Source organism: Macrobrachium nipponense, chromosome 13, assembly GCF_015104395.2.
Source record: "Macrobrachium nipponense isolate FS-2020 chromosome 13, ASM1510439v2, whole genome shotgun sequence".
Lineage (NCBI taxonomy): Eukaryota > Metazoa > Arthropoda > Malacostraca > Decapoda > Palaemonidae > Macrobrachium > Macrobrachium nipponense.
The window spans coordinates 31845705-31851975 of NC_087206.1; the positions used below are offsets into that span (position 1 = coordinate 31845705).

A 6271-nucleotide genomic window follows, 5' to 3' on the forward strand; every position below is an offset into this window, starting at 1 on the left:
TTGTCATAATGTCTTACTCCCTGAATCAGAAACCTCCCATACAAAATTCCAGGTATCCTAGGCATATATATATGTGTGTGTATATATATAATATATATATATATATATATATATATATATATATATATATTCATTTTCATTGAAACGTCGCATAAAAAATGTAAAAACGGAGTTTATAGGCACAAAGGAAATGTTAAACAACGGAGTGGAAGATCTTCAGAAATTTCTTGAAAATGCCTCAGTCAAGGCAAAAGATCTTTCTTTCGGTCGTTTACTTTTTTCTCGTGCCATATACACTGTGATATATGTGGTATATGTATGCATCGATACGTATGTATTTGTTGAAATAAATATGTCCTGTGGATATGTGTGCTTTTGTTAATACGCTACGCAATATTGTATAAAGTTCTAGTGCATTTTTAATGACACTTTAGCGTGTGATTTCAAAATACAATCGGGTTTTGTTGAGAAGTGATTATTTATTATTATCATTATTATTATTATTATTATTATTATTATTATTATTATTATTATTATTATTATTATTATTATTATTATTATTTTGTCTTGCGTTGCATTTTTAGAATCGTATTTCGGGAATTCTTTAGATTCTCCTCATTCTCAGGATTGGATGCAAATGACGGTAAAAACCGCCTCCTTCAGTAATTTTATTGTATCATTATTTCTAATCTCTTTTCATGGATGTCAACGTGCTTCTTAAATTGTATTTGTTTGGCCAGTATTTCCGAAACCACAGTATATTTTTGTATATTATTTTATTTCCGTCATCTACTATACCCTAGTCTCCTCATTTTACCCTAGACGCTGCTTTCATGATGATTGGTGCTATCTTTGAATCGTCTAAAAACGCGAAGATTTTGTCATTAAAACCCGTAACTAGACATTATTGGGAACTTCATATGTTTTGTGTGTGTGTGTGTGTAAGGCCGTGGAAAACATGAGGATCAACAGAAATCCAAGTCTTAGTCCCATATAAGCATTCTGCCCTTTTTCTTTTATCTCACCTGAAAAATCTTTTCATTCAGTAAGACATCTTGCGAAGATTGTAAGAAAAGGCATTGCACCAGATCCCGACATAAATTCTTAAAAACAGTATTCATAGATACCGTCATTTGCTTTTTAATGATTATTTGTTCTCCTTGAAACTTTTTGCTTAACTTGCTTGATTGTGAATATCAGACATGTTGTTGAAATCATTTTCCATTACTTGATCGCGGTTATTTTGATTATTGTTGGAAACATTTTCAATTACTTGCTTGATCGTGGATATCAGTTTATGTTGTTGAAAACGTTTTCCATTAATTGCTTGATCGTGGATATCAGATATGTTGTTGGAAACATTTTCAATTGCTTGCTTGATCGTGGATATCAGATATGTTGTTGAAAACGTTTTCCATTACTTGCTTGATCGTGGATATCAGATATGTTGTTGAAAACATTTTCCATTACTTGCTTGATCGTGGATATCAGTTTATGTTGTTGAAAACGTTTTCCATTAATTGCTTGATCGTGAATGTCTGATGTATTGTTGAAAAAGTTGCTTGATCGTGGATATCCGATATGTTGAAAACTTCTTCCATTTCTTTCTTAATTTTGGATATTAGATATGTTGTTGAAAACGTTTTCCATTAATTGATCGTGGATATCAGATAAGTTGAAAACTTTTTCCATTACCTGATCGTGGATATCTGATTTTGGTTGACCGTCTGCTGCATTTTTAAAACTGCATTGTTAGACTCATCTCATTTTCAGTACAGTCCACGGACCTAATCTCTTCTCTATAATATTTAGCTCCAAATGGGGCATTGCAGTCCTATTCACACATCGTTAAATAGTTTGGCTATCATTTGTCTGTACCAGTGCGATGTCACCAGTGTTCCTCGTGCATACCATCTCATCCAGGATTCAACAATTTGTATGTCTCATGTCAATGCAAACAGTTTACGTTTCAGCGTTTCTGGGCTGCGGTGGCTGGGGCAAAAGGCTTCGCCCAACGTGGGGCTCGAACCCACGACCCCGAGATTAAGAGTCTCGTGCTCTACCGACTGAGCTAGCCGGGCTTGATGATAGAACAAAGGAGGCTTATGCTAATCAAGAATTCCTATATCGCTGTCAACTATTCTTTACTATATATATATATATATATATATATATATATATATATATATATATATATATATATATATGTATGTGTGTGTGTGTGTGTTCATTAAATATGACAGATTAGATGAAAGTCTAGGCCGATTCTTGAATCCCGAAACAGCTTTCCAAGGATGTCATCACAGACAATCCATAAATTAATCATTTACACTATGCTCCTAATGGTCCCCCCCCCCCCCCCCCACCCCCCCCCCCCCACCACCCCCCCCCCCCCCCCCCCCCCGCCCCATACTTAATCTTATACTATAATTGCCTCCTTTGCTGCTTCCTGATCCCCAACTCTATGGTCGCATTGCCCCCTTAATAAATCTATCAACAGTGATGCCATACTTTATTCACCATCCTATTGATCTGACTTTTCACATCTCTAACAATTGTTTCATGGTGCACCTGCGAGGTTTTCCTCCTGCTACACCGTTCAAACGTTCTTTTTGTCAGTTTTCTTTTCTGGGCTGAATGACCTCATATGTCCCAGCTTTTGGCCTAAATTCTATATTCTATCTGCCATCCTCTTGTGTTTTTTAAAGTGTGGTCCGCTGACCCTCAGGGGTCCGTGGAATGTTCCAAGGGGTCCTCAGGAGGAAGCGTTGCTGTTAAGTTCACTAAAATTTGTGTGTAAAATTAATAATGTTGTGAAAGTTATTTAAGGCAGATGTAAACATTTATGTTGAAGATAAGCGATTAATAATTCACTAGCAATTTTAGTACTATATATTATACCCTGAACACGCTTTTAAACCCAAGAGGGAAATTACCATATTAAGGGGTCTGCTACATGAGTAATTTTAATAAAAGGGGTCCGCTGCACAAGAAAGTTTAAGAAACACTGCAGAAACAAAGTCAAACAGACCAGTGAAGATCTGTTCCTAATTTATGGCACAAGCTAGCAGTCCATGCCCGGCTAGCTCAGTCGGTAGAGCACGAGACTCTTAATCTCGGGGTCGTGGGTTCGAGCCCCACGTTGGGCGAGGAAAGTTTTCTCCCTCTTTATCCGTCAAGTCAGCAATCTGCTATGTTGTGGTCTCGGCCTAGACCGTCGTTGTGGTGGTATGTCAGCAGCCACTGTTTTGTCTTAAAATGCTATTCCTGTTATCATTAGCGACATAACTGTTTTGTCTTAGTGCGAATCTTGACTGCGTTAGCGATGCTGCTATATTGAAGAGATGTAATTTAATTGGTATCAAATAATGTTTAAACTTACACCGTCACTTGTGATGTCGTCGTTGTCACTCTCTAGAGAATAGGTACAAGGTCTAAAGAATACTAAAGAATACTCTTTAGACCTTGGTCTAATCCAATGGACTAGAGCAGTGGTCCTAACGTACCGGGTACCGGGTAATTTGCTTTTTAGGGATGCAGTTCCAAAATGATTTATTATTTTTTTTTCTAGCAAGCCTGTTTGAGTATGCGTGTGTGTGCGAGTTAATACGTACTGTATATATACAAGTATGGATGCTTAAAAATACTTGTGTGGAAGTACATGTTCTTTGGAAGCTTGTTTAAACCAAGTTAATGACCTTTTAGGCTTCCTTTACGTGGTTAGGAGTTCATGTCTTGAATAATCAGTTACATATCACCACAGGGGCATTAGGATTTTAGAGGTGATTAGGTGGGGCATGGCCTGAAAAAGGTTGGTAACCACTGTTCTAGAATTGACCTGGGCTAACCATGCGAAGTAGCCTATAGCAGAGACTTGTTGTTGGCGAGTAAGAAGACGCGAGTAATGTCTTCCTTCCCACTCTTGAGGTTCATAATATTGAGATTTATTTCTACTATTTTACTTCCCACTCTTGAGGTTCATAAATATTTCATATTTATTTCTACTATTTCACTAGCAAATATTGTGCAGCAATGAATACTTGTATTTACTGATTAAAATTATGTCAAAGGAAAAGATTCACTGCCTGTCAACGACATAAAAGTGGCGAAACGTTTACTCATTTGTAATGTTAAAGGAGGTAACTGTATGTCGGCCAACAAATAAAATTATATAAGCGATACAATCTTAAATGAAATACTTGCGCACACCTGAAGATTAATATTATTTAGAAATATATTCATCTACGTCCTTTTATACAAACGTGCGACATGAATTTACTGGGATAATTCTCTAAGAAATAAAAATGAGAAATTAAACTTATGTAATTGCGTACCTTTGAGATTAGTTTGTAAAAAATGAAAATCCCCTACGTCTAGTGCTTATTAATAATATTGATATTATTACCAATATTGCCATTTCCTTAGAGTATTTCGCTGTATCATTTTAAGCGAACAGTCACTGGCGTTTTCCTTCTATATACGCTAAATTCAGGCTTTGTACGTTATCATAGTATTTTTAGGTTTCTCTCCTTCTTCCGGATCTACTTTGAGACAGTTCATCTCAATAGAGTTGACTGAGCATTAGCTGGATGCAATTCAGTGCCTACTCTTTACACGATTTCCTATTCCTCGACTTTTAGTATAATTTACTTATTTTCTCATCTTAGCCTCATTCCTACTAATCAGCAGCGAGCCTTGAGAAATGTACTTTATCTTTGATTTATTACGAGCGAAGCGAAGTCTCTCTCTGGAAACGATCCCATTTTTGGCAGCCCGGCACCGCCCACCGCTAACGCTATTCAAATAATGATATCTCCAAAAGTATTGAAGATAATAGGGAAAATTCTTTCGGCAGATAAAACATTACATCTTTTAATATCATCCCATATAAGATTTATCTTTAAAATATCATAAATTCACTTGTAAATGATGTTTTAATTATTGCATTTCTGGCAGTCAGGCACGGCCCGGCCCCTAACGCTATTCAAATGCTAATATCTCCAAAAGTATTAATGATACAAGAAAAATTCTTTCGGCAGATAAAACCTTACTGCTTTAAATTTCGTCCCATATAAGATTTCTTTTTAAAATATAAATTCACATTTAAATAAATTTAACCATTTGATGATTTAACTTGAAACTTCGCCAGTTATCACCTTTAGGGCGTCCTACTGGTTTAAAAACTCAAATACATTTGATTTTGTTTGTGTATATTTATTGTAGGCACTCGCTCTTCATAAATGGATTAACGACATTATTATTATTAATTATTATTGCTCATATTTATCATTGTAACTCCACACTCATTATGAAGTTTTATTATTATTTTAACTCCACACCCAGTGTGGGATTCCATGGCCAATGCACATATGTAATATTATCATTATTTTTAGTTAAGTTCCCATCGCAGTAGGTGAGCATTTGCGTGTGTGGTCTTGATAATATCATTTATTTATAATGCAGGTGATTACGAGGTCTGGAAGATAACCTCAGAGACCTGAAGCAAAGGACAAGTTCCCAAGATATATTTATATTTGTCGTTCTCGTTCTCTCTAGTTTGTTACCGTGGCGGGATTTTTGGAGTTGCGAATGATTCATCTGGAAGATTTCGCGTTCGGGTGAAAGATTTATCCTGAAATGCTCTGTTTAGTTTTATTTTATGACTGAATAGCAATTTTCCTCTTTGTACAGTGCTGTAAGTTGCTGTAAGTTCCAGTATTTATTATCTTCTTCCCCTCCCCTCTCTATCTCTCTCTATAATATTTTTATATGTAAAGCTAAATATACATTTCAATTTCATTTTAGAAAAGCAAAGATATTCGTCTGAGATTATTTGGGATAAGAAATAGCAGCTGGTTTTAGCATACAAGTCTTGGTGAAAACATAAACCTTGGTGTCACTGAAAAGACACCACGAGGAGTTGGGATTATACAAGTGAGAGAGAGAGAGTCCTTTGAAAGTGAAAGTGTGATAGAATGCTCGCCAGGTTTCTAAGAAAAGGCGAGAAGAAATGTCGTTCCTTTGTATCAAGGTAAAAGTGACAGTGGAGCATATGGAGCATTGGGACATGAAGTTATTTAGTATACCAGGAAAGGTGTCTGAAAGAGTTCTGTATGAGAGAGTAAAACAGATGGCTGAAGGAATTACTGGTAGAACCAGTATGGGTTTAAACGAAGAAAGACATATGGGAATCAAGCGTTGTTATGGAACATTTATGTGAAAACTATGAGGTTAAAAGGAACAAATAAAAAAAGGCGCCGATGGTTTTTTT

General features: G+C 36.0%; 2 non-coding genes across 2 annotated transcripts; one reads left to right on the forward strand and one right to left on the reverse strand.

Moving 5' to 3' along the window:
• Positions 1-2008: 2008 nt before the first annotated feature.
• On the reverse strand, positions 2009-2081 carry Trnak-cuu (transfer RNA lysine (anticodon CUU)). The gene has a single exon. It is a non-coding gene; the product is annotated as a tRNA-Lys (tRNA).
• A 995-nt stretch (positions 2082-3076) lies between these two features.
• Trnak-cuu (transfer RNA lysine (anticodon CUU)) lies at positions 3077-3149 on the forward strand. The gene has a single exon. It is a non-coding gene; the product is annotated as a tRNA-Lys (tRNA).
• The last annotated feature ends 3122 nt before the right edge of the window (positions 3150-6271 follow it).